Genomic DNA, 26,303 nt, shown 5'->3' with positions numbered 1-26,303 from the left:
GCAGTTGCCGGCGGCTCCAGCTGTCTATGCGGCGGCGGTTGTCTGTGTTGAGGATGATAACTTTTGTATGTTGAAGGCTATGATGATACTTCTAAACTTGTCCGAGCCTCCGATTTATGCGATTTGTTGATTTTTCTGTGAATTTACAACGATTTCATAACTTTTGCGTTATTTTTCTGCAATTTTACATATCTTGTATGATATATGCTTTTACCGGATTAGATGGTATAGATTGACATAAACATTGAATTATATCCTCAAAATCTAAAGCCTATAGGATTGATATTCAAGTTTGACATTTGGTGGAAGTGCACATTTTTTATAAATGGCCATTAGGATATTGCATTTTGTAACGCCATGTTTTATTTAGTATATGCTCAATTTTGTTTGGTTTGGGTCTATCTTGCTTATTTTGTTACTTTGGGGTTTTATACTATCTTATGATTCTAATAATAGCTTACTTCAAATAATAGCTTACATCATGTAAAATACAATAATTTATACCCGACGCAAACTTGACGTAACAACTAATAAACCAAATTGTCGACTTCAAGACCCCGCCGCGTAGTGCGGGTAAACAAGCTAGTTATATAATTGAGGAAATAGAGAGGCGATTTTTTTGAAATCAAGGCTCCAATTAGATGCCACGTGGATGTTTTTATGAATAAGAGGTCTAATTAAGTGTCACGTGGCACAATCAACATTTTTGTTTATTATAATAGTATATTCTATTTTAGACGAGGAGTCTCACATGGACACATTACTTATATCACAGTTGAGAAATTCAATCATTGTCATGCTTTCAAAAACCTTCCCGTTACAATGGATCATTCAATATATATGATTTATGTTTGAATTAATAGAACAACAGTAGCGCCTGATTGGTTGGCTATTGTAACATTTGTTAAGTTGTCATCTCGGGTTAGTGCCTGGGTTTGTTTCCCTTAATTTACATCATTTTTATTTAATAAAAAACAAAGAATTTACCAGTCGAGCCAGCGGTTCACTCATTCTGATCGGACCGCAAATCGTCAAACCAAGCCGGGTTATTTGAAAACAGGTTATACTGTGCCAACCGAACAGGAATGCCTACCGGGTCCGCTCGTACCAGTCCGGGTCTCAAAATGGCTTCGACTATTTATATGTGCAAAATCTTCGAAAATGATTATGTAAAAATGACCTTTTTTACAAGTAGAAATGGTTTATTTTATGAATTTGTTTACATGTAAACAAACACACACATATATATGTACAAACACACAAAGTCAATACATTGTGTGTTAAAATGAGTCAGTGGATAGTTAGACGATACTAGACATGAAGTAAATGACGATGAAGCTTTATGTATCCAACTTGTTTCAACAATAACATTAATAACTTTGTGATGCTCTGGAACCGGAGCGAGACAATGGCATTGCCCTTGAAGTTCCGCAACAAAGTGAGAGACAATGGCATTGCCCTTAGGCTATTTATTGTGGGGAGAATTGTGAGGGGTGATGATGGCGAGTTTTGAGGTGAGCACCACCCCCCCCCCCCCGGCAGCTACAATAGGGGCGATGGGGGGGATTACTATTTGTCACCGTTCAAACCAATAATAATAATAATAGAAAAATAAATTGATCGTTGAATACCAAACCAATTCAACCATTTTCACCATTTCATATACAAACTCAAATATAAATTTCAAACCAATTCAACCATTTTCACCATTTCATACTTCTTCATCAATACAAAACCTATTTTCATTAAGTTTTTTTTTTTTTCAAAATGGATTCCCCAAACTACATAAGAAAAGAATGTTAGTACTCATCATCTTCTTCAGAGTTGCTTCCATCATATATATGATATTCTCCATCACTGTTTTCAGAATCATGTAATTCATTACCACCACCACCACGGTTTTCATGCACCATATTTGCATGAAAATAAATTCATATAAACGTAAAGAGGTATACAACAGTTGATAAACAACCTGCACCTCTACTGACTATCTTTTCTTTTATCACATTTATAGCTCTTTTTGATTTTTCAAAACGTAAAGAAGCCGATTTCAGAAAGGACTCTCCATCGGATATACTGAAAAAAACCTCACAGCAACTCGTAACCGCAAGATATCGAGCATGTGTGCAGTGAACCAACCCGTTACTAACTGCAAAGTAAATGATTTTACAATATATACACACATACATACATATATACATACGTATGTAGAAATGTATAAACATGTGTATATATGCATGTATGTATATATATATATGTATACATTTATGTATGGAAAATGAAGCCAAGTATAATATAACTTACATCGCAAGATGTTTGAGTCAAAGGCTTTTTAATCTCTTGTTGAATGTAATCATCAACAAGTTCGAAAAGTTGTAACGAGGTGTGACATTTGTATGGGAAAACGCGAAAGTTACATAAATCGTCCCATTTATGCTTTAACCTGCAAAAGAATCAAGCAATTGATGGTTCGGTCGGGTTGAGATTTGAAATATATAAATTAAAGATTTTGAAAAATAAAACTAAGCAATGTGCTACCTGGATGCTATGCCATTATCACAGTAGCTTCTCAAAGCTGGTGGTACTCTGAAATCAGTCCTCTGATATCTGTGGTCAAAATGTGTTAAAACAGTATTAAGATATCATAAAAGATTTAAATACCAAAGACAAAAAGATAATCACTTTATACAGTATAAAAAAGCAATTTAATATCATTGAGTTCTTACATGCGGGATTCAGGATCTTTACGTGGATCATATCCTTTTTTGATCCAAAACCGCTGAAACGGCCCGTTTGCAAAATAATAAGCTGCCCTGAAGAGAAACCTGTAAACCAATTATATTGTATTAAAGATAAAACTAAAGTTTTATTCTAATTTAATTTAGCAAAAATTGTCATATATCCCCTCAAAACTTGGTAAAATATCATATTTACCCAACAAATTTATTACATTTATACCCTTCACTTAACTTGCATTAGGATATGGTAATAAAGAAAAAGAGAAGGCACAATGGTCATATTATAAACTGTATTTATAAATATGTTTTATTTATCTTAAATAGGTATATATGAATGATATTAATTTTTCGGTTGCCTTGTAAGTTTTACTTCTCAGGGGTATATATGGAATTACCCTAACATACCTTTTTATAATGTTGCTACCAAGTTTCAAACCTTTATTAGACAAATGCTCAGACAAAGATTGTCTGATCCATATGGGACGCTCATTGAACAAATCACATACTGCCACCTGGCATTTCCAATCTTCTGAACCTTCAGCTATGAACATTTCCCAGTTCACCTTCTTAGGAACATGTATGAATGTTAAGGCAAAGAATAAATTTCTATTTTACAGTATTATATAAAGCAAAGAATGATAATAGGTAACTAGATATTAATGAATATGCGCATATAAAACATTAAAAATAAGGATATCTTTGATGTTGAATTCAATTGCAAGGCTAGGCTCTGTATCCATCTGCATTACAAAAATTGAAAATGATTATACCCTCTAGATTGAGTAAATTACACGAATGGTCCTGTTTGGACTTTTGGTTCAAATTTTGGATTTTGTCCCTAAAGTTAAAAGTTATAGATTTGGTCCCAACCAAACCAACCAATATCTCTTTCATCAATGGTCCAAAAACTAAATCTAGGTTTAGCTTTTCTATTAAAACCAAGAAAAATTACCCTTCAACCCTTATTCTTAAAAGAGTAAAGTGCCATTTTCATCTTCGTGGTTTGACAAATAATACGAATTTAGTCCAAAAATTTTATTTTTTGCATATGGACCCTCCACGTTTCCCAGTTCTTGCCAATTACATCCAAATCACTAACTTCGTTAAATTTAATCGTTAAGGCAGTGATAGACATGTTTTTTCACTATTTCTTTATTATAATACTTATTTTAGTGAACTGCGATTTTCGTCCTTGTGGTTTGTCCAAATCTGCGGTTTTAGTCTAATAGTTTCAAGTTTGCAATTTTCGTATTTATAGTTTCATTTCACTTGCAATAAAACCCGAATTTATTAACCTCATTAATTTTGGTCGTTAATCCATTTGCGCGCCCCTCACGTGACGACCAGTTTTGTTGTTTCTCTCACTAAATAAACTTTAGTCCTAATTCGCAAGCCCCCTCACGTGAGGGGTTGGGGTGTATTTGGGGAACAAGAAAAAATAGGAACAAAACTGCCCCTCACGTGAAGGGCACACTGATGGGTTTAACGACCAGACTTAACGATATTAGGGAATTCGGGTTTAATTGCAAGTGAAATGAAACCATAGGGAGGAAAATTGCAAATTTAAAACTACTGGACTAAAACTGCATATTTGGACAAACTAGAGGGACGAAAACCGCAGTTCACTAAAATAAGTATTATAATAAAGAAAGGGTGAAAAGACATGTCTACCTCTAACTTAACGATTAAATTTAACGGGGTTAGTAATTTGGATGTAATTGGCAAGAACTGGGAAACGTGGAGGGTCCATATACAAAAAATAAACCTTTTGGATTAAATTCGTATTATTTGCCAAACCATAAAAACGAAAATGACACTTTAATCTTCTTAAAAACTAAGTCGGGCCTGATCACCATCCACCCACTTAATCTTCTTTACACGTTAGGCAGCGTTGAAGAAGAATGGTGAGTCCCATATATTTTATATATTCATTAAAAAAGAGGTGGGTCCAAGAGAATATTTTAAATCCAAAATTTTATTTTAGATCTTTTATTTTTACAGAAAAGAGTAAATTCACATGTGTTTAACAGAAAATCAAACCCATTTAAGTTTTTTAGTTAAGATAAATACATAATAATACAAATACAAAATACCTCCCAGATACATGATAATACAAATACAAAATACCTCCCAACTGTGTTGCACAGTTGCCTCTTGTTTCTTTTTAAGGCTGGCATATATAGATGGTTTCAACCTAAAAATAAATATATAAAAAATATTTTAAATGAAATCTTTTAATTAATATTATATATATAGAAAAGGGTTCAACTAAAAATTATGAATAAATCATAGTCATTGGATCATGTTCATCAATGGTTGAGATTTAAAATTACCAAAACCGACATAGTTTCCTAGAAATATACTTTCACCATAGTTTCCTATAATTCTTTTTTCACCATATGGTAATGCCACATGTAAAAAATCTATGGTTCTTACCATCCTAGGAAACTCCTTATTTTTATTTGAATCCTTATATATATATATATAGGAAACAATATATATATATATATTAAACGATTCTTACACCAAATTCTCCTGTGTATTTTTAATTGAGAAAAGAGGTGGTAACAAAATCATTAAATCCTCTTGATCTGCATCAATAAGCCCGTGTTTTTCTGCAGTGTTGCATACACACAAAAAGCAACCAATTTTAACAAATTTTCACAAACAATAAGATATATAATAAAAAAAGATAAATAAAACAAAAACAATGGGGTCGGACCAAACCAAATTGTGGTTCCACGTCAGCCCGATTCCGCTTCTTTTTACGTGTCACGTCAGCATGAACAGCTAGAACGTGTTGGTAGTCTGCCATTCCTGTATAATTCAAGCACAAATATACCAAACGTTCAATAAATAGTTAGTGAACCGTTAGGCGAAGTTCGTTTATTAAACAAATGAAAGAAACATGAACAAAAAAACTGTTCATATACTTCAACGAATGAACATGAATGCATGTCGTGTTCCGTAATTAGTGTCCGTTCATTTAAATTCGTTTACTTTGGATATTTTGCGTTCATTTATGCTCGCTAGTTTATGCTTGTTTAAGTTCGTTCATTAATATACTGATACGAGTCCAATTATTTATATATTTCTAATTAAAGTTTACATTAGGAGGGGTAAACGAGTTGACCAGGATTGTTTAATGGAGCAGCTCAACATGTTATTTGGGAATTCTTTTGACCCGTGGAATAGGAGAGTAGTGCATCTAGTGGATGAGTGGCCGGTTATGGGCCGAAAATGCTATCTTAATCCTGCTTTTCAATTTTTTTGTTTTTTGTCTTGGATTATTTGTTCTCTTGAACCTTGTATCGGAGATTTGCCATCTAGAATTGGCCTACTATCTATTTCAATATATCCTTATTTCAATCCTAGTTTTATTTGATGCAGAATTATCTCTGAAGAAACACCAGTCGAACCCACGACAGATTACGAGTAACCTGAGGGTTAGATCGACGTTTCCCACGAGGGGTTAATTCCGGCAAGATGGTTCTTCCGATAACCTGCAAAACAGACACCGTGAGCTCGTCACTAAGAAAGGGGGGGGGGGTTCCTCCTTGTGACCACCCTCCGGCGTGAGAATCAGTCTATATTACTCTTTGAATATAAAAGTATATTATTAATACTAGAGCAGTTATCAGGTAAATTATACAAGATATTAGATGATGAAATGATAATACCATTTGATGTCTTTTATAGCCGAAGGTGGGTTTCCAAGGAGGTTTAGCCGGCCTACTACTCTGCCAACTGTGGCCTACACACGTGCTCTGCTGGTAATTGGTGGATAGGCAGCGGCTGATAGTGACCAGGCGTGCTGTTCACTTTTCCTTTTCCACCAACTACAGGCTAGGCACGTGGTATGGCAGGAGTTGGTGAGCAGGCGGCGGCTATTGGTCACAGTGCTGTGGCGTGTTGTCTGCCATGCTGCTGTCAGTGAGCTGTCGTATCGTTGGTCAGATCTTTTGTCCATACCTCGTCAGGTATCACACAAAAGATCCTCCATTATTATACGGACTGGCTCATTTAGGCGGGAGTTTTCCCCCTCCCGCCTTTATGCGGGAATGTTCCCGGCTTTGCTCATTCCTTCTTCAGGTGACTACTGAATTATTACGAGTTTGAGCCTTATGCGTGTAGCCATGCTGCGCGGGTGGCCAGTCCCTAATGGCGGGTATCCGCACCTGCGGGAACAGGCGGATACTTGGAAACCATAGGGAGGCATTTCCTGCGGGACTAGCTTGCGTACCGCATGTGAGGTCGTCACAACTCTGAGCGTGGTGGGTCCTGCGGGTTTGGTAGGTCGCGGCGCAGACGTCCCTATGGTGAAGTCTGCGGGTTCAACTGCGCAGACGTCCGTTTAAGGAGTCTTGCGTGTTCAACTGCGCAGACGTCTCCTTTTAAGGGAGTCTTGCGGGTCCTAACCACCTCTGCTGGGACCTACCTCTTCAAGTCCCCCCAGTCCAATGTTCTTCTCATGAATGTTTAATAAAGTGAGGTGAACTTTTGGACTTAAGCAAGGGGTTTTTGAAAAGGGTTTAGTTTTATGGGTTTTCCGCGGGAAGTCTTACCCACGGGTTTCCCAATGTCACGCAGAATTTCCCAATGTTCTGCTTGATCTCTGGGATGATGCGGATAGGTCTGTAACCTCCCCGCAAGTCAGGAGCGTTTAGAACCTTTTGTGTAGATTCTCCATGAGGTCTTGGTGGTTTTGAACATAGTGATCAATCATGTTATAACCACCAATTCCATCCTGAAGTTTCAAACAATCTAGTTCTTGACGTTCCCGCTATGCGGGGATGTTAATCCCGTTTCTGCAAGCATGGCCCAGAAGATCCTTCTTGGTTTCAATTCCCATGGAGTGCTCGGTATGCGAAGGGTTTTGCCTTGACGCTGTACCCGCACTTCGTCTTATTAGTTACTTTACTCCCAAGGTATCCCTGGCGTTAAATCCCTGCAGGGCTAGGTGCGTGAAGGGTTTTGCCTTAACACTGTACCCGCACCTGACTTATGGTTGCCGAGGTGTTCCTGGAGTTTAATCCCCTGCGGGCGCTAGGTATGTGAAGGGTTTTGCCTTAACACTGTACCCGCGCCCGACTTACAATTGGGTGCCGAGGTATGACTTTTTACGGGTGTTAGGTATGTGGAGGGTTTTGCCTTAACACTGTACCTGTGCCCGTTTTGTAGTTGGGTGGAATGCCAAGATTTTCTCGGCTTCACTTCCCTGTGGGTGCTAGGTATGTGAAGGGTTTTGCCTTAACACTGTACCTGTGCCCGTTTTGTAGTTGGGTGGAATGCCAAGATTTTCTCGGCTTCACTTCCCTGTGGGTGCTAGGTATGTGAAGGGTTTTGCCTTAACACTGTACCCGCACCCGGCTTTATAGTCGGGTTTTTTCCGGTTTCCGTTCCCTGCTGGTGCTAGGTATGTGAAGGGTTTTGCCTCAACACTGTACCCGCACCCGACTTCATAGTTGGGTTTTTCCGGTTTCCGTGCCCTGCGGGTGCTAGGTATGTGAAGGGTTTTGCCTTAACACTGTACCCGCACCCGACTTCATAGTTGGGTTTTTCCGGTTTCCGTGCCCTGCGGGTGCTAGGTATGTGAAGGGTTTTGCCTTTACACTATACCCGCACCCGGCTTCATAGTTGGGTTTTCTTGGCTTCTGTTCCCTGCGGGTGCTAGGTATGTGAAGGGTTTTGCCTTAACACTGTACCCGCAGCCGACTTACGGTCAACTGGATAGCCGGGGTAAGGGGTTTTTCCCGCTTACTTTTCGAATCTTTTTGAATCTTTGAAATTTGAATTGGTGAAAGGATAAGAACAGTCGTCGTGCGACGGTTTCTTCTGACTGTGTCAGGACGTGCTGGAAGTTATGGCGACGTGACATTATATGGTCATTCCAGACGCTTTTTACGGCGCGTGGGCGCGATTTTTCGGGCGCGTGGCCGCAAAATTAATGGCACTCGTCCTTTCAACAGCTGTTGCCAGCTTGCCTGGTGCCACATGTCACGGTTTCATTGCACCTTCAATTTCTCTCTCCTCCGCATTAAATTCATCGCATTAATTGCGATCACTATATAAAGGGGAAGAGGGTCCTTTGTAATTCACACCTTCACTTCTTCTCTTCATCTCTAAGGCGATTTCTGGTGAATACTCCCTTATTTAGTTGAGCATTCCTCCGAAATCGTTTCTTCTTCCTCTGCAATATGTCTTCCCATGATGCTGAAGCTGTAGCCGACGATAGGAGTACTGCTGGCGAGTGCCAGTGTGCTCTACCTGTCGATCTGTACCAGTACGTCGTCAGGAAATTCATGCTTGAGTCTCTTGAGCCTGAGTTTCCTGAACCCCAGCAGACTGTGTACGATGCCCCCAGCGGCAAGATCGGGGTATATGCTGCATTCTTTGTTTATGGGAACCTTAGGTTCCCATTGACAAAGTTTGTGTACCGTGTCCTGGAGAGGCACGGTGTGCACCTGACCGAGGTGCATCCGATGGCGATTGCCAAGATTCGGCACTTCGAGTGGGTGTGCCGAATTCTGGGCATTGAGCCCTATGTGGACCGCCTGATGACCTTCTATACTTGGAGGTGCATCTAGGGGTGGTACACCCTGACAACCCGGATCAAGGGTTTGAAGATTTGCGCGACCGAGCGCAGTCTCCGATCGTGGAAGCGGGAGTTCTTCTACATTTCTGCCCGCGCCATCCCCATTGCCATGAAGTTTAAGAAGGGGCAAGCGCTTCCGAGCCTTCACGCTTCCAACTACCAGGAGGCGGAATGGTTCGCGAAGATATCTCGGGTCCAATCTCCGGTTTACCGGTTTGCGGAGTCCGGGATGGTGATGCTGGGGATGAGCCGGGTATGGAAGGAGGCCTCTCGGTTTCCCATCCTTCTCGAATACGGTTTGAACTCTATTCCTTATGGTATGTCTTGTCTTTCTTGCTGATATGAGTTTGTCTTCTAACTGTTTCTTTTCTTTCAGAGGGGAACGATTTGGAGTCGCTCCTGTACCCGCGGGAAGCTGACGGTCCCGTGCGGGTGGGTACTCGTGCTCTAGACGAGAACGAGTTGCCCATCCTGGAACAAACGGCGGATCGGTTTGTGGAGGTCTATCCGCTGGGCCACGAGATCCTGAGCCACCGGCGGCCAGGTAAGGCGTTATTCTATCCTCCACCCCTCAATGCTGTACCTGCTGCTGGAATTCCTGACATCCCGTCTTCTTCTGAGGAATCCGCAGATGGTCCTCCGTTGGTGCGGAAGAAGAAGGCTGCCGGCGGAAAAGGGAAGGAGAAGGCGGCCTCCACAGCCGATCCAGTGCTCCTATCTGACACTGAGTCAGATAATGAAGAGGTGGCGGGGAACCCCGGTGGTGAGAAGACCACTGCTCCGGAGGCTACGACTGTTACCTCCGGAGAACCAATGACGACGACGGTGACCGGCATCAAGAGACCGGCTCCATCGGGTTCGTCCCCGCCCGTCCGTACGTTCAGGCTCAAGAAAATCCGTAAGTACAAACATCCTTCTTATCTTTGTAGATTTATCATACTTCATGAATTTATTGAAACACTTATCTTCTTGTGCAGGCGTGGATGTTGACGCATTCCAGGGTGGAGCGCAGAGGAGTACCTCTCCGCCAATGACGGTAGGTTCGGTCAACCTACCCGAGGCGTCGACCCAGGCGCCTGCGCCTGCTTCGGCTGGATCAGTTGCTCACTCCTTTGAGCCGACTGTTTCAGCTGAGATGACGTCACCGCCGGCGGTGAGTGCGATTTTTACAGCATCTTTCACCGAGCCGGGGTTACAATTGCTGCGGATTCCGCGGCGGCGACCACGGCGGCAACCACGGCGGCCGCTACTATGCCTCCGCCACCGGCAACGACGGCCGGCCCATCAGGTACGCGCGGGGCTTCTCACCAATCTTTGTCACCTTCCCATCTGCCCGACCTTTTGGATGGATTTCCCTTAGGTTCAGGCGATGGGTTTGGTGGCTATCGGCCTGTGATCGACCCTACAGGTGCGTAGGGTTCTTTTGGCCTTTCTTACATATCTCTTCATCTTTTTCCTAACTGCTTTATTTCTTTTGCAGTGTCGGATTCCAATGAAGTGTATGTTCCGCGATGGAACATCCGCCGAGGAACAACCCTTCGTACCCCTGTGGAGTGCGTGGAATGGGCTCGCCACGCTGCTCCCCATGGTGCGTTGGGGGAAGCCATGGCTAGCTACCAGGAGGGTAGGCTAACCAATGAGCTTCGGGTTCTCCAGGCCCGGATGCAGCCGCGCGTCGAGCTGCTTTGTCGTGAAAACGACAAGTTGAAAGCAGCTCGCGCCAAGGAAGTATCTCAAGCGCGGGCTCTTCGGGAGGAGAACCAACAGCTGTCCGCAGCTGCTGCGGAGAAGGAGAAGGCCTTCAAGGCCCTCGAGGTTGAGGTTCAAGCGCGACTCGAGGCCCGCTCCAAGGCTGCCCAAGCTGTTAACGAACAGCTTCGGCTGGCTAAGGAGACTGCGAGGAACGCAACCGAGAGGGCCACCAAGGCTGAAGCCGTTGCTGAGCCTTTACGCGTGGAGAATGAGGAGCTCAAGGCCAAATTAGAGGCTCTCCAACGTGCTCATGATGCCTTGGCGATGGAAGATGCCAAGAAGCTCCAGGAGATCTTGGACCAGAGGGGCGTGCTTGACCATACCGAGCGGAAGCTTAAGGGCGTCGAAGAGGCTGCCGCAAAGGAAGTGCTACTTGCCAACCTTAACAAAAGCGAAGCCGAACGCGCCTGCACCCAAGCTCAAGCCGCCCTTCAAGAAGCTCTGGTTGCCAAGGAATGGCTTCTTCGAGAAGCGTTGTCTCAGGTATGTTTAGCTTTACGTCTTCACGCTTTCCTTTGTACATAGAAAAGGTGTTTGACACTTGTATTTTCTTTGTAGGTTGTGCATCGGGTCTTCTCAGAGACTACTTACGATGATGCCATGAGCGCAGCCCTCAACGCTTCTCATGAGGATGGGGAAAAGGCCGGCTTCCTGCTTGGTCTAGGGTTCGTTGAGAAAGGCGTCCCGCCTTCCAACTTCCCTTTGTTCGATGTGGACACCGAAGCTGCATATGACCAAGCGGTGAACCAGTATGCCGTCTTCCCGCATCCGGTGGTGGAGAAGGTGAAGGAAGTCGCTGCTGCTGATGATGGACTTGCTATCCTCAAGGCTTTCCTTGAACCGCCACGCTCTACTGATGGGGCGGGTCCAAGTGGAAGTGGTCCTGAAGCTTGATTCTGACGATCCCTTCCCGCTGCTAGGATAGACTAGATTTTGTTTTGTAGGCGGGTAGTTACCCGGCCATTCTTGTAATATATCTTTTGTGAAATACAAATCTTTTTGTGGATAAGACTGTTATTTCCTTTGGGTTCATTGCTTTATAAACCTTATATGACTTGCATACTTAGTTTAAATTAGCGATTTCCCAAGTGTTTAGAATAAGTTAACCTTGAATGTGGTTGACAGTAGGTTGAAGTTTTGCTTCCCCCTTTGTGAGTGTGCGGATAGGACCGGCACTTGCACCTGGTAGGATGGCTAAACTCTTCCCCTTTAACTGTCCTGCGTGAAGGTCTTGTCATTTTCTGGGTTTATGCGGGTTTTGCCGCCTTCCCCACGCAACGATTCTTCACTTGATGCGGTGAATACCGGCATTAGTGTTCGACTCGACCGTTCAACGAGTGGTTGTTAATAGGTTAGTGTTCAGCTTCCTCTACCAGGATTCATGCGGATATACCGGCACTTTCACATAGTGGGATGGCTGAACCTTTCCCCTTTAACTGACCTGCGTGAAGGTTTGATGCTTTTGGGTTTGTGCGGGTTTTGCCGCCTTCCCTGCGCAACGATTCTTCACTTGATGCGATGACTACCGGCATTAGTGTTCGAATCGACCGTTCAACGCGTGGTTGTTAATAGGTTAGTGTTCAGCTTCCTCTACCAGGATTCATGCGGATATACCGGCACTTTCACATAGTGGGATGGCTGAACCTTTCCCCTTTAACTGACCTGCGTGAAGGTTTGATGCTTTTGGGTTTGTGCGGGTTTTGCCGCCTTCCCTGCGCAACGATTCTTCACTTGATGCGGCGGATACCGGCATCTCCATGTGCAAAGTTCATAAAATATAAATGTAAAATCATTAGCTTCAATTTGAAGGAGAATCGTTTCCATTAGAAGTGGCTCTAGGCCTTTTCTTTACAAATTTGGAATTGATCTACATACAAACTGTGTAATTGAGCTCCCATTAGGCGTGGCTTGGATGGGAGCACCATCTAGCCGACATGTATCTTGTTCGGGATCTCGTTGTTTACGCAGTATGTAGTCTCCGTTGAAGCTGCGATTTTTATTCGTGCGTTTCCCCAGCTGGGGTTCACGCATCAGCCTGCTCGACGCTCACTTCGCCACAAGGTGCGCGAGTGTCCCATCCTTGACAAATGCTTCGACCAAGTCCTTTACGTCTAAGCATTCTTCAGTGTTGTGGCCTTTGGTTTTGTGAAAATCACAATACTTTCTCCGATCAGCGTTGTGGCGATGCCGGATAAACGGAGCCTTTGGCCACGGGAGCTCCTCCGTGGCGAATATCTCGGTCACACTCTTTGTGAGTGGCGTCCACCTGGAGTTCTTCTCCGGTTTCACGTTATCTCTTCCGCCCAACCGATGTTGGAAACCGGACGGGGTGTCAAAGTTTACCCTTGACTGCCAAATGCCCAGCTTCCGCTTTTTGTTTAATCGGGCGGTAAGGACGTTGTTTTCCCTCGTCTTCTGGGTGTAGAGGTTCGTGCTCTGTGGAAGATCTCTACCCAGTTGCCTCTCGGTTTCCGCAAAGCGTTTAGCTGCGGTCATGATGGCATCCCATGTGGATGGCATGCCATCTTTGCCCGTCAGGGTGCGGATGAGTTCCGGGTCGTTTGCGCCCTGGATGAAAGCGGCGCGAACGAGATCTTCGCTAACGTTGCCCAGGCTTAGCTTCTTCGAGTTGAAGCGAGTGATGAAGTCAGGCAAAGATTCTTCCTCCTCTCGGACGCACTTGAGGATTGTCCACTGCTCCTCAGTGTACTTTCTTTGCTGACTAAAGTGTTGGCTGAACTTCTGTTGGAAGTCTGCCCAATCGTAGATGTGGTGGACCGGCAGACGGTCGAACCACGCTCTAGCTGCCCCGACCAGCGTCATTTGGAACATATAACACCACGTGGGTTCCGTCCAGTTACTGACGGTCGCCCCCGCGATGAATCTGTTCAAGTGATCGTCAGGGTCAGAAATACCGTCGTACGTGCCTATGTTGGACATTTGTTTGGCACTTCTTGGGACGATTGCTTCCGCAATGTCCCTTGCGAATTTGGACGTTCCCGCCCTTGCCGCAGTTGGCGTGAATGTTTTGGAGAAGTCCCGTGGGCTGTTGCCCACGTTTATTGGACTGAATGCTTCTCCAAAACGCCTTCTCGGTTGGGAATCCGTTTCTTTACGCTTCCCTTTCGCCCTATGACGAGGGTTCGCGTCTTCCTCGGATTCCTCCGAATCATCGTCGTATTCGAATTCTTCCACTTGTTGGAGTGAACGTAAACGTTCATCCAACTCAGCTTGGAACTCTTTTTGACGTGCTTCGGCCCACGCTTTAACCTCATCGAGTGTTTGGCAGGGGAGCCTCGTCTGTTGATTTTCTAACTGGGTATCGGTGAATCCCAGTGTCTGATTATTTACTTCACTTGCCCCGGCTTGGGTAGCTGGGGTAGTGTTCGTAAAGTTTGTGTACTCGGTATTCCCCCTTATAGCTGGGGTCATAATTACCGGAGTCTCTTGGTTACTCGGTTTTGGGACCGGAGTATCCTTAACCATCTTTCCAGAAATTTTGAAAAAACTGGAGAAAAATAAAGTTCTAGCTTTATGCACAGATGGCGCTAATGAAGAAACACCAGTCGAACCCACGACAGATTACGAGTAACCTGAGGGTTAGATCGACGTTTCCCACGAGGGGTTAATTCCGGCAAGATGGTTCTTCCGATAACCTGCAAAACAGACACCGTGAGCTCGTCACTAAGAAAGGGGGGGTTCCTCCTTGTGACCACCCTCCGGCGTGAGAATCAGTCTATATTACTCTTTGAATATAAAAGTATATTATTAATACTAGAGCAGTTATCAGGTAAATTATACAAGATATTAGATGATGAAATGATAATACCATTTGATGTCTTTTATAGCCGAATGTGGGTTTCCAAGGAGGTTTAGCCGGCCTACTACTCTGCCAACTGTGGCCTACACACGTGCTCTGCTGGTAATTGGTGGATAGGCAGCGGCTGACAGTGACCAGGCGTGCTGTTCACTTTTCCTTTTCCACCAACTACAGGCTAGGCACGTGGTATGGCAGGAGTTGGCACGTGGTATGGCAGGAGTTGGTGAGCAGGCGGCGGCTATTGGTCACAGTGCTGTGGCGTGTTGTCTGCCATGCTGCTGTCAGTGAGCTGTCGTATCGTTGGTCAGATCTTTTGTCCATACCTCGTCAGGTATCACACAAAAGATCCTCCATTATTATACGGACTGGCTCATTTAGGCGGGAGTTTTCCCCCTCCCGCCTTTATGCGGGAATGTTCCCGGCTTTGCTCATTCCTTCTTCAGGTGACTACTGAATTATTACGAGTTTGAGCCTTATGCGTGTAGCCATGCTGCGCGGGTGGCCAGTCCCTAAGGGCGAGTATCCGCACCTGCGGGAACAGGCGGATACTTGGAAACCATAGGGAGGCATTTCCTGCGGGACCAGCTTGCGTACCGCATGTGAGGTCGTCACAACTCTGAGCGTGGTGGGTCCTGCGGGTTTGGTAGGTCGCGGCGCAGACGTCCCTATGGTGAAGTCTGCGGGTTCAACTGCGCAGACGTCCGTTTAAGGAGTCTTGCGTGTTCAACTGCGCAGACGTCTCCTTTTAAGGGAGTCTTGCGGGTCCTAACCACCTCTGCTGGGACCTACCTCTTCAATCTCCTAGTTTAAATTTCATAAGTTTATTTTCAGTTTTATCTCTTATTACTATATTTATTTTGTTTCCATTTTTATCTTCTTTTCATTTAGTATAAATAGGGTGTATTGTTTAGGGAGAGTTTTTTGATTAAGTTAATTATTATAGGAACATTGTTCTTGGAACATTCGGTTCAAATTATCATCTTCGATTATCATGAGTGTCTTGAGCCATTGATCACTTCCAAAACTGCATCATTATTATTTTGATTCCATTGTCGGGAATTACGATGGTAAAGACTCGGAGCAATTCAGGAAAGAGTGGTGGTTCTCTACCTGATTCTTGGTTATCTGTTGAACAAACACCAGCCGACTAGGAAGAACTGGTTAGTGCATTTCAGGAGCATTTTGGACTACCCAAATTCCAGAACACAGATGAGTATTTGTGTAGGATTAGACAAACTGGATCAGTGATTGAATATAGACGGGAGTTCGCATGTAGATCATCCCGTGTTTTCAATTGGCCAGATCATTGTCTGTTGAGGGATTTGTCTAAACGGGCTTAAGGAGGAATTGAAGGTTGACGTGAGGATTCACGAACCGCGAACAGTTTATAAGGCCATGAGCCTCGCATTAGAGTACGAATCCAAAAGCAATCACACTCGGGCTACCAAGAATTCCAACCTCCAGCACCGCAACTTCATCTAATGCGGTAAACTCTGCCAAACCAGCCCCAAACCGTTTGTCCGATGCAGAAAAGCAGACCCGATACTTGAAAGGAGAATGTTTCCGATGTGGTGAGAAATACGGGCCATGGCACCGTTGCAAAACGGTCACATTTAATCTTCTGCAGATCAACGAGGATAAGGAGGAAACCCCTGAAGGTAAAGAGGATGGCAGTTCTATTAAACCGGATAAAATTACAGAAATCAATCTTCATGCTACACTCAGGAAGTCTCACACTGTTAGTGCATTTTTATGTTTGTCTTGTCTTGCATAAATCGTTTGGTCATTAAAACAATGTATAGGGGCTAAAATTGTCATTTTGTATTAGTTATAAGCCCGTACACACGGCTTGTGTGCGTATGGGGTGTTTTGCGCATAGTCCATGCGCATGGGGTGCGTATTTATACGAGTTAAGGTTATGAGTATGGCATAACTTTTGGTCCAAATCACCGATTTCCTCTAGTTACTCTGCCAAATTCATTCCAGACTACATACATACACACTCAATCATATAACTTCTAACGAAAATCAATTGATTGTCAACAATGTCAAACATACTTGTTTAGTGATTCCACCATTAATGAGGACCTAGTATCCAAAGACTAGATCAATTAGAGCTTTCTCACACTACCACTATGAAATTCAGTGTAAGTTGATTCCAGTGTGGGTCGACCCATAATCTCGTACGTGAATTAAAAAATAACAAATCAATTTGTAGTAAGCTTTGGTGTACAAATTGGTAATCGGGTGTAAACATATTCACTTGCAAGTTTCAGACCAGGAAATTACCCAAGATATTTATCCTTTATCCATAGGTGGGGCTGATGTAGTATTGGGCATTAGGTGGCTATCCTCGCTTAATACAGTGCAAGCCAATTGAAACGAAATGTTCCTCATATTCACCATGAATAGTAAATATGGGGTGCAAGGGATAGCATTGTGTAGGGGTATGGTACTAAACCCGGTTTTACGACCCTAAATTTATTATGTTTGGCTTATTTTATTATATGGACTAATACAATGTTATTGGGCTGAGGGGGTTTTGTGGAGGTAACCCTAACTGGGCTAGGCCCATTAGGGTACCATGATGGTGTCCATGAGGCTCCCTATATAAGGAGGTCTCCACCTCCTTATTAGGGGTTGGTCATTCTCAATAAGAGCCACCACCATATTTTTGTGTCTGTGAACAAGAGATCCTGGAGATTTCTTAGCGGTCACCTCCACACCCCTAAAAAGTCATTGCAGATCCCAACCAGCCGGAGAAGAATTAAGACGTGGTTCGTTCATCTCGAAATCCGTGGAAACATCGTCATGGATCAGGTCAGATTCATCTCGTGCTTCGACATTGGCGCCATCCGTGGGACGGCAATGAACCACGCTTCGCTTCTCGTCTCGGCCCTCCGATCTGTTCATCAATATCTCGGGTCTACGGTTTCTTCTTTCAGATATGTTCTATGGAAATCCAAAAATCCGTAGATCTAAAAAATACTTCCAGATCTGGAAATACACAGGAAGAAATACCACCGAACTTTTGGGGAAAACCCTTAGATCTGTGTTTTTTCTAAGTGAAATATACCAAATCTAGTTATGATTTTTTCAGATCTGGGTTCGTTTGAGCAACAGTCACACTTCATATTCATAGATCTATAAATCCTATTAGATCTGTTGGTTTTACATAAAACCTACCTGATGTGGATATTCAAAATCTCTAGATCGTGCGCGCCACCGCGGATCAAAATCGCTCCCTGTGGATCAACTTCGGATTCCGCATGCGCGCTCCCGGCGATCACTCTACGCCACAGCGGGTCGCATGCGCGCTCCCGGCGATCACTCTACGCCACAGCGGGTTGCATGCGCGCTCCCGGCGATCACTACACGCCACAGCGGGCCGCATGCGCGCTCCCGGCGATCACTCTACGCCACAGCGGGTCGCATGCGCGCTCCCGGCGATCACTCTACGCCACAGCGGGTCGCATGCGCGCTCCCGGCGATCACTCTACGCCACAGCGGGTCGCATGCGCGCCCCCGGCGATCACTCTACGCCACAGCGGGTCGCATGCGCGCCCCCGGCGATCACTCTACGCCACAGCGGGTCGCATACGCGCCCCCGGCGATCACTCTACGCCACAGCGGGTCGCATGTGCGCCCCCGGCGATCACTCTACGCCACAGCGGGTCGCATGCGCGCCCCCGGCGATCACTCTACGCCACAGCGAATTGCATGCGCGCTCCCGGCGATTACTCTACGCCACAGCGGATCGCATGCGCGCTCCCGGCGATTACTCTACGCCACAGCTCACGCATATCACATGCTCATGAAGACAGCCAAAACCTATGCTCGTGGCGTATATCACATGCTCATGAAGACAGCCAAAACCTATGCTCGTGGCGCATATCACATGCTCACGCATCACGCATGCTCACGCGTATCACGTATGCTCACGCATACCACATATGCTCACGCATCACGTATGCTCACGCATCACGTATGCTCACGCTTATCACATGCTCACGCATCTCATATGCTCACGCATCACATATGTTATTGGGCTTCACGTACGCTCATGCATATTAGATGCTCACGCATCATGCACGCTCACGCACCGCATCTGCGCGTGAGAATAAAGAAGACATTGCGCAGGCCGCGCGTAAGCGACATAACAAATGAACAGTCTAATCCAAATCAGGATAAGAACAACCATGATTGTACTCATATGGCTACGCGCCATACTTAAAGGTTGGGAATCCTCTTAATATCCTATATGGCTACGCGCCATACTTAAAGGTTGGGAATCCTCATAATATCCCATATGGCTACGCGCCATACTTAAAGGTTGGGAATCCTCATAATATCCCATATGGCTACGCGCCATACTTAAAGGTTGGGAATCCTCATAATATCCCATATGGCTACGCGCCATACTTAAAGGTTGGGAATCCTCATAATATCCCATATGGCTACGCGCCAAACTTAAAGGTTGGGAATCCTCATAAACCCATAGGCCACGCGCCAAGCTTAAAGGTTGGGCACACCTCATAATTTGCCCGAGGATGGGAACCATGCAATACATCCACTTTTAGTTGACATGTTTTTGCAGGTTCGGCTACGAGCCGCACAAACACCTATGACATCATTATTATTATCTGGCCATTTGTGCCTCCATTATTATTTTGAAAACAGGCCGGGATATTCATCCTGCGCGGAGGAGGCCCTTGTGGTCCAGTCATTATCATCATTTTATAGCTCGTAAGTCGCCTCGCGCGCAAGCTTTTATTATTCTTATGGCTCGTAAGACGCCTCGCACGCAAGCTTTTATTATTCTTATAGCTCGTAAGACGCCACGCGCGCAGGCTTCATTATTCTCATAGATCCGTAAGTCGCCTCGCGCGCAGGCTTCATTATTTTTACAGCTCGTAAGTCGCCTCACGCGCGCAAGCTTTATTATTCATATAGCTCGTAAGACGCCTCGCGCGCAAGCTTTTATTACTCTTATAGCTCGTAAGACGCCTCGCGCGCAAGCTTTTATTATTCTTATAGCTCATAAGACGCCACGCGCGCAGGCTTCATTATTCTCATAGATCCGTAAGTCGCCTCGCGCGCAGGCTTCATTATTTTTACAGCTCGTAAGTCGCCTCACGCGCGCAAGCTTTTATTATTCTTATAGCTCGTAAGACGCCATGCGCGCAGGCTTCATTATTCTCATAGATCCGTAAGTCGCCTCGCGCGCAGGCTTCATTATTTTTACAGCTCGTAAGTCGCCTCACGCGCGCAAGCTTTATTATTCATATAGCTCGTAAGACGCCTCGCGCGCAAGCTTTTATTACTCTTATAGCTCGTAAGACGCCTCGCGCGCAAGCTTTTATTATTCTTATAGCTCATAAGACGCCACGCGCGCAGGCTTCATTATTCTCATAGATCCGTAAGTCGCCTCGCGCGCAGGCTTCATTATTTTTACAGCTCGTAAGTCGCCTCACGCGCGCAAGCTTTATTATTCTTATAGCTCGTAAGACGCCTCGCGCGCAAGCTTTTATTATTCTTATAGCTCGTAAGACGCCTCGCGTGCAAGCTTTTATTATTCTTATAGCTCGTAAGACACCACGTGCGCAGGCTTCATTATTCTCATAGATCCATAAGTCGCCTCGCGCGCAGGCTTCATTATTTTTACAGCTCGTAAGTCGCCTCACGCGCGCAAGCTTTATTATTCTTATAGCTCGTAAGTCGCCTCGCGCGCAAGCTTTTATTATTCTCATAGCTCGTAAGTCGCCTCGCGCGCAAGCTTTTATTATTCTCATAGCTCATAAGTCGCCTCGCGCGCAAGCTTTATTATTCTCATAGCTCGTAAGTCGCCTCGCGCGCAGGCTTTTATTATTCGGCGTGCTATATCTTATTCATGCTAGTGCACCATCATTATCATAAAAACCACAACACGTCACCATCATGAAGAAAACCTCCCAAAACTCAAAGACAATAAAGATAAGACCGAAGAAAAGGGAAAAAACCGCCTCACGCCCTAAAACACCTCATAAAGTCCAGCGCTCCACCTAAACGCTTGCGCGCCCAGGAGCAACACTGGACTTGGGGGGGCTTGTAGGGGTATGGTACTAAACCCAGTTTTACGATCCTAAATTTATTATGTTTGGCTTATTTTATTATATGGACTAATACAATGTTATTGGGCTGAGGGGGTTTTGTGGAGGTAACCCTAACTGGGCTAGGCCCATTAGGGTACCATGATGGTGGCCATGAGGCTCCCTATATAAGGAGGTCTCCACCTCCTTATTAGGGGTTGGTCATTCTCAATAAGAGCCACCACCATATTTTTGTGTCTGTGAACAAGAGATCCTGGAGATTTCTTAGCGGTCACCTCCACACCCCCAAAAAGTCATTGCAGATCCCAACCAGCCGGAGAAGAAGATCAAGACGTGGTTCGTTCATCTCGAAATCCGTGGAAACATCGTCATGGATCAGGTCAGATTCATCTCGTGCTTCGACACATTGGATCCACAAAAATCAGCAACATCTCGCCATCGATACAAGTCTAAAATCAGAAATTCCAACTTCTGTCCAGCTGCTGATTAAAGAGTTCCCGAGTGTATTTGATGGACCGACATCACTCTCCCCATTTCGATCTCACTTTCACTCTATACCGTTAAACCCAAATGATTACCCTCCCAATATACGACCTTATTGTTACCCACATTCACAGAAAACTGAGATTGAAAGACAAGTAAATGAGCTTCTTTCAGCTGGTTTCATCGAACCCGGTACTAGCCCGTTCTACAGCCCAGTTATGTTGGTAAAAGAGAAAGATGGCACGTGGAGGATGTGTGTGGATTATCAGGCCTTGAACAAAGTTACCATGGGATTCCCAACATTGACGAGTTGCTTGACAAGTTACACAGAGCCACTGTCTTTTTTTAGCTGGATTTACGTTCCAGGAACTACCAAATTCGGGTTAATTTGTAAGATGTGGAGAAGACCGTTTAATGAACGCCCCCTCTACATTCCAAGATGCTATGAATGATATATTTCGTCCAGTTCTCCGACGTTTTATACTCGCTTTCTTTGATGATATATTGATTACAGCCATCACTCGAGTTGCATTTAGCCTTCGTGCAAATTGCTTCAAAGGGCGAGTATTTGAGACACATTCCACACCAGCTCTTCCTCTTGTCCGGGTTTTTCGTCTGTCGGGGAGTATTTAATCTACAAAGAGCGACTTGTGGTTCCTAGCATCCTAGTTCGTGCCTCCATTCTATTTGAGGCACATTCCACACCGGCGGCAAGTCATTGGGTTTTTTAAAACCAATGAAGCGGGTGGAAAGTCAATATTTTTGGCATAAGTTAAAGCAACATGTTAGATCCTATGTGTAGCAGTATTTAACTTGTCAACGCACCAAATATGATACCCTTTCACCCGCCGGGCTGCTCCAACCATTACCGATTCCACAACAGATTTTGAGGATATTTCGTTGGATTTTGTAGTTGGCCTTCCCTATCTTCGTGGTCGTTGACAGATTGAGCAAGTATGCTCATTTTATCCCCCTCTCTCATCCTTTTACGGAAAAAGGGGGCACCGATGATTTTTGCAGGGAGATAATCCGTTTACACGGTGTCGCTCGATTAATTGTTTCTGACCGTGATGTGTCTTTTTTAAGTCATTTTTGGCAGGAGCTGTTACGCTAATGCCAGACGAAGCTCAAGATGAGCACCAGCTACCACCGGTCCACCCCCCAACTGACGGGCAAACAGAGGTGGTTAACTTTTGGAGGCTTTCGTACGTTGCTTTGCTCATGAGTAACCATCCAAATGGAGTTCCTTCTTGGTTTGGGCAGAATATTCTTACAACATGGGATTTCATGCGTCCACTAAGATGACTCCATTCACTTTAGTTTATGGACAGGAACCCCCTTCCCTCAACCTGCATGTAATCGGGGAAACACTCAATCCAGAATTTGAAAAACAGTTGCGCAATTGGGATGACATGCTCAGGTTGTTACGTGAGAATTTGCAAAAGGCTCAAGACCGAATGAAAAGTGAAGATCTGAAACGAAGAGAAGTGAATTTTGAAGTGGGTGGCAGTCTTTCTTAAGATTCAGCCATATCGCCAGAGGAGTTTAGCTAAACATAGGTTCGAATAGTTATTTCCCCGGATTTTTGGTCCATATTATTTACGCAGACGAGTTGGTCCTGTCGCTTATGAACTCAATTTACCAGCTGATTCCGAAGTTCATCCCATTTTTCACGTTTCTATGTTGAAACCCGCTTGGGGACAGGCTACTTCTCAACCTGCCACACCACCACCTATCACTCTTGATTGGGATATTAACCTCCAACCACAGGAAATATTGGATCATCGCTGGGTTCAGGATGCTAGGAATTTGACATTGGAGCTGCTGGTTTTACGAGCCCATCAACCTAAAGAAGACGCCACCTAGGAAAACTACGATCTGTTTTCTGCCCAGTTTCCTACTTTCCGAGTTGAGGACAGGTCGTTTTACCCAGCGGGAAGTAACCATACGAGTCCAGTTAAAGTTTACGTTATGAGGGTAAACGGGTTGACCTGCTTTGTTCAATGGAGCAGCTTAAAATATTATTTGGGAATTATTTGGACCCTTCAACACTGAGTAGGAGTGTAGCGTATATAGTGGATGAGTGGGCAGTAATGGGAGCTAAGAAACTGCCAAGAATGCTATCTTACTTAATACTGTTTTTCAGTTCTTTTTTGTTTTTTGGTCTTCGATTATTTGTACTTTTGAACCTTGTATCGGAGATTTTCCATCTCGAATTGGCCTATTGTCTATTTCAACCTTAGTTCTATCATATACTCAACACAAGATTTTTTGGTCCATTACAACTAACTATGGTTTTAATAACTTTTAGGCCCTATACGTTATCTTCACGTTACTTTTAATTAGTTTTACGCTTTTAGGTCAGTTATGTTCGTTCATCTACATCAGTAATCAGTTATGTTTGTTCATTTACGTTCATGAACCGTTCGTTCATGTTGGTAACGGACGAACATAAATGAACACCAACATGTTCATTTAATTTACAAATAAACACCAACAAGAACACCCCATTCATTTAATTGTTCATTTCGATCGTTTGTTCGGCTAAAGTTAAAGGTTCGAACACGAACATGCTCCGTTTGTGTTCATTCGATTCGTTTACAATCATTTGAAATGAATTCAGAGATGGCAAGGAAAAACAACCCACCAACACTTCTGTCCTTTTTATATTAGTTTTGTATATAGGAAATGTAATAATTATGATTAATTTAAAATATAAAACAATTTCTTCTAAACAAAACAATTCAGGATACTATAAGTATTCAAATAGACATTAGAAAAACGTTTATAGTTTTTATATTAACCAAATTAATGGGTTAAAATTACCCCCCTCTAATTAAGATACAAAAAAAAAATGTTTGATATTTTTATCTAACCGTTAAAATTATATGCATCCGAAACATGAGCAACAACATCAGCAAAAATGGTATCTTCTGCTGCTTCTGATATCTGTCCCTCGTCTTTCGGTTTTGATATTTTCAACAAAAACTGGTTACAAGGCATAACATCCCCAATTACTGGATGCGAGTATGGATCTTCAGGCCGGAAATGAAGTTCTAAATTGTTTGATGGTGATTCGCGAGCCTACAGAGTACAGACACAATATCAATTTAACAACTTACAGGTGACGTTTTTTCAACTTATTGACAAACAGGTCAAACACAAATAAATCAATAAAGTTAGCTAAAAGTCAAACAATGTCTAATTTTATCACATACAAGTAAATGGGATGTCTTATCTTGGCAATACATTGTGTCCCACCAAGAGTGACGACGGCCCGTTCAATAGATGAAGGGTAACCAGGATAGTTGACTGCAAAGACTTTGTTACTTGGTAAAACACCCGAGATTGACCCATCTTTTATCACCCCCATTGCCCTTCTTAAAACTGTAAAAATGTATAATGTCAATATATCTTTTCTTAACGTAGTTTTGATACTTGAATTCCAAACTTAAATTTAATGCTTGCATCTACATATATCCGCAACGTTTCTGAAAAATGTCATAAATGTGTGATACACACAGCCTTAAGGAGTATTTGGATGTACATTTTAAATTGATCAATGAAGGAAACTAACAAGGTCCATCCGTGTTACACTTTCGAAATAGTTGGGGGTCATACATGTGATTTTCCAAACTTGCAATATGGACATACCGTTTGAGTAACTAACTCAAAGAAAGTTGTTATTAACAGAGCTTGATTGCAAAAAATACATAAACTAGTTCTTGGAATAAAATGATTTAGGTAGGTGGTCTTTTGCATAAATATTACAGTTTGGTTGACGTCCCCTTTTAGCTGTTTTTTTCAATGTTTTTTTACCTATTTTACCCGTTAGAAATAATCGTTCATGTAAAAATTGCCACATCTAGTTGGTTTCTTTTTAAGGAGCATATGAATCAAGTACTTTTATATATATGCTCATTACTTTGTTAGTATTTATCTTCATTTTTCTTGTTTTTCATAGGTAGTTGTTGCATTGAATGGACTTGGGGGGATAGCTATAATAAAACTCAAGCTATATATATCACTATATAAAGAAGCTATGGAATTAGCACAAGAGCATTCAGAAGATTTCAGAGTTGACCCACCCTTTGTTAAACATTCACATACATTATATTATAATATTTCTGAGATACTCCCTTTGACCAGTCAAAGTCCACAGCATACTAAAACTAAATGTTCTGGTATTTATATCATATTATCATATACTTAATACCAATTTTGATATTCTTGTTCTGTTTTCTAGGGCTTGGTAATTCGAATTCAGAAGGTGAATGCAAATCACCGCAGGCTCAAGTTATGACAAACTCTGATGCTAATTCTATTAAAAAGGCAGAAAATGAAAAACCAGTCCAATTCGTGTCCGGTTTGTCAAGAAAGGCTAAGCAATCAGAAGATGGTCTTTGGATGTAAGTTCCTCGTTACTTTGTCATCAGTCTTGCATTACTTAATGATTATATATATTTGATTCTTTTTCTGTAAATGAAAGGTTTTCTTGGGATGACGGAGTGTCCCACATGCAGACAACACACAGAATACGGAAACGTTGCTTATGTTGTGGATGAAACATCAGATGCTTCTGTTTTTAGTTTTGAAAGCTCAGAAGCCTTCGTGACCGTCAAAGGTTCATATAGCACAAAGGTATGCATGCACCTATTAGATTCTTTAAATAAGAAAGATTTTATCTGTTCAATGAGAATTTGGAGATTTTGTAGCGGTCACAAGGAGAATACTGTGTATCGGGTGGGTCAACAAATCCAAAAGCCAAAATTCTTGTTTTCTCTAGCTGGAATGATGTTCTTGATGTCACAGCTAATGATATTAGT

The 26,303-nt window shown here is 43.5% G+C and overlaps 1 pseudogene across 1 annotated transcript; it reads right to left on the bottom strand.

Annotated features, from left to right (window-relative positions):
- Positions 1-1,931: 1,931 nt before the first annotated feature.
- Positions 1,932-24,553, bottom strand: LOC143620655 (uncharacterized; annotated as a pseudogene). Its single transcript, XR_013151369.1, has 10 exons — positions 24,354-24,553; positions 5,466-5,555; positions 5,263-5,353; positions 4,866-4,932; positions 3,436-3,478; positions 3,144-3,315; positions 2,727-2,825; positions 2,539-2,607; positions 2,305-2,443; positions 1,932-2,149 (listed from the first exon to the last, which is right to left on the bottom strand). The product of XR_013151369.1 is annotated as an uncharacterized LOC143620655 (transcript).
- Between the last annotated feature and the right edge of the window lie 1,750 nt (positions 24,554-26,303).

Source organism: Bidens hawaiensis, unplaced genomic scaffold (assembly GCF_021521415.1).
Source record: "Bidens hawaiensis isolate Kalapana, Puna unplaced genomic scaffold, B.hawaiensis_p1.1 tig00002631_1, whole genome shotgun sequence".
Taxonomy (NCBI): Eukaryota; Viridiplantae; Streptophyta; class Magnoliopsida; order Asterales; family Asteraceae; genus Bidens; species Bidens hawaiensis.
This window is presented reverse-complemented; position numbering and strand designations above follow the sequence as displayed.